At 39.3% G+C, this 11,660-nt stretch overlaps 1 protein-coding gene across 1 annotated transcript in view; it reads right to left on the bottom strand.

Annotated features, from left to right (window-relative positions):
- The window catches only part of TRPS1 (transcriptional repressor GATA binding 1), a 250,813-nt gene extending 241,631 nt beyond the window's left edge, over nucleotides 1-9,182 (bottom strand). Inside the window, exon 1 of the mRNA XM_061171547.1 lies at nucleotides 9,161-9,182. The gene's annotated coding sequence lies outside the window, so the exon portion shown is untranslated. The remainder of the gene's footprint in view (nucleotides 1-9,160) is intronic.
- Between the last annotated feature and the right edge of the window lie 2,478 nt (nucleotides 9,183-11,660).

The raw sequence follows: 11,660 nt of genomic DNA on the forward strand, positions 1-11,660 counted from the left end.
CAGACTAATATGTATTGAGAAAATTTAATAACATGGGCCTTGATTAAAAGTTTTATATATATATAAGTTTTATATATATATAAACTTAACTTCCATCAGTTGAATGGTATTTTAAAAAATTAAAGCGAGCTAGATTCTCTTCTCAAAAATATTTAATGGTATCAAAAAGTAAAGCAGAAACAAATGCCAAAATCTCTTTTAAGAACTTTTATATGTTCGGAGCTACTTAATAGTATTGAAAGAAAAAACAGGCTGATGTATTTCTTTCTGCATCTTTCAGAGCTAAAGATGTGTGGATACTGACATCACAAAGAAGTCACAAGTAGAAGTTAGTTTTAATTTGTTTTGCCACTCTCACTCTCATTTCAGAACCAAAATTCTAATTAAATTAATCCTCAGATAGGTGTTGGGATGCATTAAGTAATTAAAATGGATATTACAGAGACTAAAGTCATTTCAAAAAAAATATGTACTATGTTAAAATTCCATTTGGTGCCTGTAATGCGAAAACATTCTATATGAGTGAGAATACAGACATATGCATGTACATGTACATAGTTCATATGAAGTCACTAATTCATATGCTACACTTGTGCATAGCTCAGAGAAAACAATAAAGCTAAAATAGATTAGTAATGCTTGATCCCTTTACACATGAAGTGTATCATGTAATAGAGAAATCAGATTCCACAAACTAACGTCTGCCGTATAGATTTACACTATTTATAGCTGTATCTGATCTCAGATATAATACACGCTTCTATAAGGCGAAACAGAAATACTGATTCACAAGGATTCACTGAAAGCCATATTGTAGAATCTAACCAAGAAACACATGTTATAGTAAAAAATGTTTGTTGATTTGTAAGTTTCATAAATTCTGTCCAAATTCTACAAGTGAAAAAAAATTTTGAGGCAAAAATCTTTTTTCCTCTCCTTTTTCTACAGCTAAAATACATTTAATGTCTAAATAGCAGTTGTGGTATATCTATCATCCTCTACTGGGTTCATTCTTGGTTACTCTAATAATTTAATAATGTAATATTAATGCTTTTTTAAAGCTTGGGACATATACATTAGGTAATATGAATATGTTTATTATTCTTTATAATACTACTCACTACCATGGATACAAATAATTAACAGATAAAGCAATTATAAATGCAAAAAAGAGAACCATGCTCCCATCAAATAAAGGAAAAAAGAATCAGAAAATAAACTATGGACACTTGTATATTTCCCTCTAACACTGTCTATAATAGAAGGCTTAAATAGCTGACAGTGAGTCACTTGTTTATTCATGTTAAATAAACTGAATATATAAGTTAACTTCTGACTTACTTAAAAGTATTTAGAACATTTTCCAGAACGTATTTTGACCGTCAATTACCTAGATACCAAAGTTGTTGTATTGTGTTGCTTGATGAAATAGGACATACAGCAACCCTCAAACCAGTATTACAAGCCTGGCAAATAGCATCACATTTGGGTGACGCACAGAATCCATCACCCTAGGGATAAACGCATTGGATCATAGTACAAAGTCTTTACATGTTCCATATTATTTCTACATAACGTTTTAAGATGACAGAATCGTAAACTATAAAGTGCTATCCATTAAAAAGATATATTCAGAAACAGCACCGTCACTTAACTGCTCCTCTCAACAGAAATTTGGGATTTTAAAAAAATTATCTGCAGAAGCATTTCTTAGAATACACTGAAAGGTGGCATTTTGATGTACAGTTTTTTTGTCATTTCTTAAATTTCTTAGTAAATTCAGCGTAGGTATAAGTATTATGATCATGATGGCTTCATTATGTTTAAACTCCAAACTCATTTCGAACTTCGAGACTTTATAAAGTAGGTCATGTAGCTCCTTAAAAGATGTATGTTTTAAAGTGTAGAGTTAATTGTTTAGCAAAGTGGATTCCACCATCAAGGTGTATCTACGTATCGTCCATCCACAAATACTACATACATAACACATACCTGCAATAGCATGCGCACATATCAGCAGTAATTTAAACATACCGTGGATACATCAACCATTTGCAAGCATTCACAATGCTAGATTTCCTCTCATACTACAGACATCCTACTGCTAGTTACCAGAATATCACACAAATCAAAATACATTACCTTTGTTCAAACAATACTGCAGTTCATTATATAACAGAAAGGGTCATCCTTAATTGCTCAGGAACCAAGATAGTGGTGGATTCTTGGAGCAGAAGTGGTGCGGAATGGCTTGAGGCAAAACCGAAACATATTGTTTAAGTAAACCTTAAGGGGAGGGGATCCTATGCGCAATTGATGGATTTTTTTTTTTTTTTTTTTGGTATCATCTTCCACAAAGCCTCTCCAACCCCTCCCCACCACTGAACAGTAAACAAACTACTGATATTAAAGGACTGCAGCTCTGAACACCTCTCTCTTCCTTTTTTTTCTCTTCTCACCAAACTTTATTACTGTTCCCTCAGTTTTGCAGTAATAAACCAATATTCATTCAACAAAAACGTAGTGACGGAGAGACCCATCACCTGAAATTCCAGTTTGAAAACTTTGTAAAAAATAAATCAAGACTCACTCTAAGATACTCTCTCTATGCTGATGCGAACAAGTTATAGCTTAAGTTCCTACAGTTTTTCCTGACACATCCTTATGTAAAGGAGTGGTTAGCAGAGAAAAAATGCCTGATTTGAACTGAAATCTGTAGTTCTCACAAGAAAAAATGAGAAAAACGTAAGGTAAATCAAAACCATCAAATTTCCACGCAGGGAACTCTTCTACTTCCCTGAATATACGGAATGCTTTTCATGATAATTACTAATGCCTTAAAAGACATTTTAAGGTATCTGTATGATACCTAATTTTCAGTACGTATTATTTCTAAAACACACTCTTGTGTAAAAGGAAAACAAAACAAAAACAAAAACCCTCAGAACAAATTTGGGGTTAAAAGCAAAGTCCAAGACAAGTAACTGTAAGATTTAAACCAAGACAAGTAACCATAAGATTTAAACCTTCCGAACAATTCCTACCAGAAATGTCGATAGTCAGTTCTGGCCCACCAAATGGGGCACAGGGCCCCATTTCTGGGTGGAACGTCTTTCTCCAAGGAAGGAAAAACTGGCACAAATCTTTTTGCCCTCTGAAAAGATTTTCCTACTTGCCAGCTTCTGAAGTTGCCCTGATGTCAACCAACATCACCAAGTTATCTCTTAACTGGAGAAAGTTCTGTTTGCCTATACAAGACCAGGAAGAGAGAAAATGACTATTAAAAAAAAAAAAAAAAAGGAAACTAAAAACACTGTGTGATAATAGGGTTAAAAACTATCATCTAAATTTGTGAGCAAAAAGGGCCGCCCATAGAAACAAAATGACCCTTAAAATTAACGCTTTCAATCTAAAAATATATTTTTGTAAAGTTTCATCTATTTTCCTTCCTCTGCACATAAAGATGATTAATGTCACAATTAAACTTCCACATTTCAGACTCCTGCTAACAGGTGTAGCGTTCTTTATATAAACGTATTCATTGACCTGTCGCCATTGATAATCTTAATTAATTCACGTCAAATGAAACAAAAACAAATTTTTTTCCCCAAATAAGAAAGAAATAATGCAACACAAATACCCACTCTCCCCAAAACCCAAAAACTGTTTAAGTTACGGTAACCTGAAATGCACCAGCCATCACAGAGAGCAATTGGAGAAATCCAGCAGGGCTCAGCAGGAAAGATTTTTAATAACAGATTGAAAAACAGAATAAAAATAACTGCATCAACAGAGCCTTTCTTCCTCAGGCCACAAGCCCGTTCTTACTTGAACTTTTTTTTTTTTTTTTTAAATGGCATTTTGGCCACTAAAACCAATCCAGAACATTATTAAAAGTTAAAAGCTACCAATTACTTCTGTCTGTTCTTTTAAAGCAAAGTTTGGCATTACGTCAGTTGGTTTAAAGAAAACAAGAAAGAGAGAGAGAAAGAGTAAGAGAGAAAGTTTCCTGCTTGTGTAAACTAAACCACCAGGGAAGGTGTCTAGCCACTTGTAAAGTATTTACTGCAGGTTTTTAAAGAGCTAGAAACATTTTAAAAATTAAAAGTTTTCTTTCTTATTTTTACTGAAACATACTTAGGAACAAAAAGCGTATCCTTCATGTCTTTCTTTGGGGTGTTTTGATGTTATTTGTATTTCGATCATAACTTCGAATCAGAAAATGATTTCCACTGATGCTTCAAATGTGAAGTACATAGATAATTTCATCTTCAGTTTGCTGCCTGGATTTGTGCTCTTTGGAAAAAAAAAAAGTTTAACGACAGAAAGTAGACATTGCTACCATAACAGCTACTACAGCTGCAGCGACCAGCCAGCTTCTTCATCTAACTCACTCTCAACAATTTAGATCATTTTCATCCATAGATCCTTCTGCCAATTCAGCAAAGGGGTTTCCGTAAACCCAAAGCTCTCTTTCTAACCTAAACCAAGTTCTACGTTATTATATCCATCAGAGAACCAAATCAAAGGCCAACGAATTTGGTTCCCAGGGATCTGAGAACCACTGAGTGATAGGCCATATATAATTAATAGAATATCCTATACAAATAAACAAACGGCTTAAGACCCACTTACACCCGAGGATAAATTTTTAAAAGTGGTTATTCCCTCCGCAAAACTGTTTGCTACTGAACAGTGTATAAAATACCACTTGGTATTTTAACATATTTACTTTAATCTACTGGTTAAAGCTTTTAGGAGGTAAATAATTTTGATAATTATAAAAAACTGTTCTCAATTTTTTTCAACATAAAGAACTGCAAAGTGCGTTAGTATTCTCTATCCATGATGATTACAAGTGCCCTGAGAGAATCAGACTAAATTTCTACTTGACAAAGGCTGTAAGAGTTGCTTCATATTTTATCTAAGAGGGACCCTACAATTCCATAAATCATAACTAGAATAGTAACAAAGAATTCACTTATTTCTGTATAGTGGTATCAAAAGATGAATATAGAATATGTCTATCTATGTTATCACATAGATAGACAGTAAAAGTAAAACCAAGTCTAGACATGCTGTCATTAATTTCCCCAAATTTCAATCAGCAATAAATAAGGAAGCTAAATGAGTAAACAAGACTCAGAATTAGTTATCAAGGCTATTAGTACTTATAACCAGCAAAAGAGGGGAAGAGAAAGAACCCTCTGTTACCTGAAAGCTTGACCAAGGATGAACAACAGAAAGCAAGTCCATAACACTTGCCTGTTTTTATCAAATTGATTGTAACTTGTGAGCTGCAGTATTTGGGACAAAACTGTCTGAGTTTATAGTTTTCTATGCCTGCCAAAAACAGATGCAGACTACCACACTAGCTGTCCTGCGGAAACTAAATTAAGCAAAGGCAAATACCAAGTGGAAAGTTGTCAGCCTGTTGAATGAATGGCTGCATTTTACACACCACAGAATATCTTAATAAGAATATGTTTTAATGTGCACCAGTCATTTTATTTTAAGTGCATCACTTTTTACAAAAATAATAATTTTCCCTTTAAATCAATTATAAACACCTGCCCCTAACTTTCTTAAAGTCTGTTTTGTTTTACACACAATAGTATAGTGTTGTTACATTGTTTGCTATCAAAAGGGGTATTGAAGGAAAAAAATTTTTACATACACGTATTATTAAAAAAATTTAAAGGCCTGTTATCAATATCTGTGCTCATTTCAAATTCAAAATAAAGTTCTAGCTCAAAAACAATTTGCTGCAAGCCCTTTGAAAACTTTCAGTAATGTTTATTTACTTCAACAAAGAAGGTAAGACAAGAGTTTATTAAAACTTATCACCCTATGTATTTAGTACAAATGTGCAGGTCATTAATTGCAAACTGTAGTCTCTATTTCTTCTCTCTTGCGCGCGCGCGCTCTCTCTCTCTCCCTCCCCACAAGACACAGACACACACACACACACATCAAAAATAATAACAACAATAATAATAGAAACATCACTGAAATACTAGAATCTTAAAAAGCAGCTTTTCCACAGATGAATTCATTTCCCTGCTTTGAAGGTTTTCCTTATGAATGAAGATTTCCTTGTGTGTATTAGCGAGACCTACCCTGTGGAAATCAGAGGAAACTCAGGAGTGGTATGTGACTTAAAAGAAAAGCAAAAATAATACTGAAAATATGGTAGGGCCATGTGTAAGTCACTTATGACTAGCACACTTATACGGATTCTAACCTATTTTTAAGCAAGTATGTAGAAGATTTTATAAAATCCTATAAAATCCTACTCTTCAAAATGCTGAGCTCTAAAATCAAGTCAGACTTCCCAGCTACTATGACACTTTTCTCCTTCTTTTAATGTTACCTTTAAGAGACAAAGGACAAAATCTAAAAAGCAGCAAAGACCCTTGCAGTGTCTAAAATTCAAGAGTGACTAACTTTTTTGTGAGGAACTTGCTATGTTCCACCATTTATTTGGAGAGGGTCCGACTTTGTTACTATGAGTGGAAAAGTATTCTACACACACATATCCTAACATATAACAGATATATCAGGAAGCCATAAATGTCAACTCGCCGATGGTAAATAATACTTTGCCAACAGAGTATTAATGAAGCTTGGGAATGCCTCTCATTTAGAGAAATCAAGTCATAATGTTGGCACTAAAACTCTGTTTCCGCTTTAGGAGTTTTATTTTCACGTTACTGATATCCAGAAATAATTGTCAAACTTTAGCACGTTGGTGGCCCTGTATATTAACTGAATCTAGAGATGTTTCCATCCAAGGGTATAGCTTAAAAAGGAAGTTACGAAATCTGAGGACAGAGAAGCTCTAAGAACGATATGTTTGACTTGTTAAGATTAAGCATGTCATTAATAAACTTTCACTTAAAGGTAAAAAAAAAAAAAAAAAAAAAAATCCTCAAAACGTTGGTATCGTTTCCAGACTGTCCTGTCAGCATCACAACTTACAGGAAACGATTCATCTTCCCATACAAACCCTGTATTTATTCACAACCCTGGCATACTTGGGGAAAGAGAAAAAGCCCACACCGTTTTAGAGCTAGTTTGCTTTTATACATTAACTGGTGGAACATCCGAGAAAGTGGCCTAAGCAAATGAGTAGCATGTAAGAAACTTTACAACACCGAGCTCAGAAACTTTCATTCTCATTTTGTCCACGTCAAGAACTGGCCGCCCGCATGACTTTCCTTTGCTGCCCCTTGCATTTTTAACTCTGGCAGACTTTTCTAAATGATCAACTTTTCCTAAAACCAGCAGGAAAAGTAACATGATGCCAGCAAGATCCATAGGTTTTAACTTAAGAGCTGGAGGACTCGAAAGAGGTGGCTGGAAGCTTCCTATTTTATTTTTGCTTTGAACAATCAAATTTTTAAGCCAACAAGCAGGCCTAGAGTAAGCATTTCTTGGTAATTTTGTCTCAGGCCCTATCTGCATTTTCCCTTTGTACTTGCTGAGCTCTCAGACCCTTTCCTGTTCACCTGGTGCGTTTACAGAAGTTCAGTGAATCTATGAAAGTTCAATGAATCGGCCTAAGTGGATTTAACTTCTCCGCTAAGCTTCTCACTTCACTTACCTCACTTAAAACTCTAGCTGTGATTTTCCAAAATAGGATAAGGATGAATATGCTACCATAATTTTGATTCATCATTAAGATCCATCGCTCTTACTCACTTTCATAGTATCAATTCCGAGGCCTAAAAAGATATGAGGAAGTAAAGCAAGACCTAAAATGTAAGACGTCCAAGATGCCCTCTGACACCCACCAGTCCCTCTCGCCCTCTAACTTAAATTGCTTTAGAGTCTTAGGGCCATAAAACAGTTACTGACTTCCCCGGGGGAAAAGGGGAAACACCACCATCTCACACAGGTACTAACAAAAAAGCTTTCCCAGCCACAAAAACAGCTTTGCACTTCAAAGGGCTCCCACCTCCGTCTCACTCTCAAATTATTCATGGGGTCCTATAATCCTGGAGTTATTTGAAGGGACAGCGGTGTTTGCCTTGGCCTTTCAAAGATGCGTTTCTCTAGAACCCAAACAGGAACTAGACAGAAGGCGAAGCGCCCGTCCGCCTGGATGTCCCACCGCTGTCAGGCATTTAATCACCGGCCAGTGTCCGCTGACCCGCGACACAGGGCGCATCATCCTCACCGCAGAGGAAGTCTGCCCCTTCCTCAGCCCCTACGGAAGCGCCCTGGCTGCAAGGCCTGCCACATGGCACGGACAGGGCACAGACCCCTCGGTCAAGCTGCCCTGAGCCGCGCAGAGGCGGGTGCATCGGGGGATGCGACACCCTCCATCTACAGCCCAGCTGGGCCTTTAAGGGAAAAAAGTTTGAAGCCTGGCTTTGCAAACTCTTCAAAGCCAACGCCAGTCCTGTACTGTTTTCCCACTTTGGGGACCACACGAAGGCCCCTCTCTGAGACCCTACCAACCCTCCCAAGTTCGCCCAACTTACTACTCTGCATGCTGGTGCCTAGTCTGCTCCCCGCTTGTCAGGAGCCCCAGAAAACTGGCGGCGGCGGCGGCGGCGGCCCCTCGGGTCCTACCACCCCCAGCTCCTCCGCTGCGCCCGGTAGGAGAGAATTAAAATCAGCCAGAAAGAGACAGCGAGGGGGAGTGGGGCTGCGAGGGGGAGGGGGCACCGGACTGAAACTTCTTTTTTTGGCAAATGGGGATTTGTTTTTCCTCCTCCCCGGCGGCTGAACTTGACCCTCCTGACTCCGAGGGCTACTGCAGTTTGAAGTCGTTCGTTTCTAAGACTCAGATGCCTTAGACCCACCAAAAGGAAGGGAGGAAGGGGGCAAAAGAGAGCAGAAAAGAAGAAAGAAAGAAAGAAATCACACGCGCAAAAAAGGAAGAAAGAAAATGCATGTGAAACCCGAGAAGCCTGTGCTTGGCTTTCTGCACACTCTCCCTCTGCGTTTTTTTTTTTTTTTTTTTTTTTTTTCAAAGAAAGTCACTTTTAATTCCCAGGGCTCCCCGCTTGCGATCGCCCACATTTTGCGCACACACGAGCGGGCGCAGCACTCGCGTCGCGGCTCCCCGGGCCTGGCAGAGGGGCTCCCGCGCCCCCCGAACCCCCCGCGGCCCCCGGCCCCGCGGCCCGCCCGGGCCTCCCCTCCTTACCTGTTGATTAATCGTCAAGAACACCCTCGGCAGCCCGAAAGATGGTGGCGCGGCGGCCAGAGCCATGAACCGTCTTCTGTTGTTTGCAGAGTTGATCTTGGATTATTGGGGGGGGGGGAGAAAAAGGTCTTTCCTGCCTCCCCCCCCTTTCCCTTCCCTCCCCCCCCTTATAAAAAAAGAGAGAAAGAGCGAGAGAAAGAGAAAGGAAATAGAGCAAGGATGTGCCCGGTGCCGGGTGGGAGAGGGGAGGGGGGGTGTTGTTTTTTGTTTAAAAAAAAAAAAAATTAGGAAGGCGAGAAAGCGATCGAGAGGACGCGGGGTCTGGAGAAAGGAGCAGCACCAAAAAAGAGGACGCTTAAGATTGCAGTGAGATCGGGTCTTTATCAGAAATGTTATCGCTTGTCAGGACCTCAGTCTCCGCGCATTACGTCAGTTTCAAGACACCAACACTATTAATATCAAAGGAGCCTTCGCGGAGGAAAGCGCCACCCCAGACCGAGCTCCCTTAAAGAGACAGCGCGCGTCCCCGCGCCGCCGCCGCCGCCGCCGCCGCCGCCGCCGCCGCCCCGCCCGGCTCCGAGCACCCGCCGCCGCCGCCCGCCCGGACCGGCCCCGGCCGTGGCCAGCCGGCTGCGCGAGAACTTCGCCCGAGTCGGAGCGAGGCGAATGAGAGCTGCGCGGTGCAGGGACCCGGCTACCTTCCCGCCCCGCCTCTCCCCCCTCCTCCTCCCCCACCCCCCATGTGGGAACGCGCGAGCTGGACAAGGAGGAAAAATCCGCAAGCTTTAGGAATAATGTGATAAAGACAAGGACCTACCTTGGGGAGTGGCGCGGGGTTGGGGGGGGAGGTGGGGGCCAGTGCGCGGCGGCGCAACCGACGGTCCCCAAACACTCGGAGATGCTCTCCTGAACAATCAAAAGAACTCTAAAAGTGTTTACCTTTTCAGTTGCTACTTTCTCTTCTCGCTCCCAATTAAACGACGCAGGAGTGTGTGTGTGTGTGTGTGTGTGTGTGTGTGTGTGTGTGTGTGTGTGTGTGTGTGTGTGTGTCCCCTCCCCCGCCCTTCTTCTAGGACATGAAAGTCTTTGGACACCTAGTCGGTGGTCAGGGTTTCCCTTGCGTTTGAAGGCAAGAGGTCTGGAGGGGAACAACTTGAACTCTATCCCGAGTTGGAGAAGTGAGGACTGAGGTTGCTATGGTTTTCTGAGCTGGAGAGAAGCTAGCAAGCTCAATGGGTGCTTAAAGGGGGTACTACAAAATAGATAAAATGGGAACATTATTCAAATGCGACAAGATTAATACCTGCTGCTCTTTGGGGTTTTAGTAGCAGATAAGGAATTCTGACTTAAGCATGACATTCTTTTTACCAATTCACATCTTCAGATACTCTCATTGTTAAATAAAATTCTCTCAACGTGAAGTTACTGAATTGAGAGAGTTTGTTTTTTTCTTTTCTTTAACTTCTGAAGATCAACAATACATAAAAGAGGACCAAGACAGGATTTGAAGTATGGTAGGTGTTAAAAACTAAGTAAACATTTCTTGGGCGTTTGGACTTCATTTTCTTCAGTGGGGTGACTTTAAGTGGCATGTTTTTTCTCTAGTGAAAGTCAGTTTAAACTCATTTTGTGCTAAAAGGAGAAACATCCTTCCTTCTCCAAACTATAAAATGATTAAAATTAGAGTTTTAGAGAGGTACGAATCATGAATCTGTGAGTTGAAGATGAAGTAATTTCCTCTAAAATATTTTCACTAAATGATTCTTGCATCTTTTCAGAGAAAAGATGAGTATATTTTTGAAACATACTATTATCAGAAGTGAAAAAGCCAATCATTAAAAAAAAAAAAAGTATATGCTCTTTAGAACTTTACTGCTTTTTCTGTAAGGTCTTCATTTCTGCTTAATACACCTAGTCAGGCAGGCATGTGATTCCTTTTGTACCACTTTTGTTCCAGAATTTTAGTATCCTGTCCCATACACTCTTTAGGAGTAGAAAGACAATAGTACTTTTGCAGTAGAGAAATTAGTCAGGTAAAAGAGTAGTCAAAATACAGTTTTACAATGAGGCAAACAATATATTCCCTAGAGGAGTGAGAAGACAATGAACCTCATATGCATGGAGTTGTTCATATGTTATCATCAATTTAAGTGGATTTGGGAAGAGAGTTAGATTTATATATAGTCCTGCTTGCAGAGAAAATTAATATCAAAATCTTCAGTAAATCTCATAGTCAGCTACTAATGACCACCTGTGTATTTCCACACCAGAGTCATTTAATACTGTCCACCACCAATTTCCACTGTAAAAAGTATTCATATATTAAATATAGAATTTTATTTTCTTTTTTAAGCCATAAATTAGCTTACCAACTTTTATGGAAATATGCACGGCACAGTGAGAAGCATTTTTGTTCAGGAAAAAAAAGGATCTGAGTGAAACATTCTTTAGCCATGACTAACTAAAAATATTAGATCGAATAAATTTTGAAATATGTATC

The sequence above is a fragment of the Eubalaena glacialis genome, chromosome 17 (genome assembly GCF_028564815.1).
Source record: "Eubalaena glacialis isolate mEubGla1 chromosome 17, mEubGla1.1.hap2.+ XY, whole genome shotgun sequence".
Classification (NCBI taxonomy): domain Eukaryota; kingdom Metazoa; phylum Chordata; class Mammalia; order Artiodactyla; family Balaenidae; genus Eubalaena; species Eubalaena glacialis.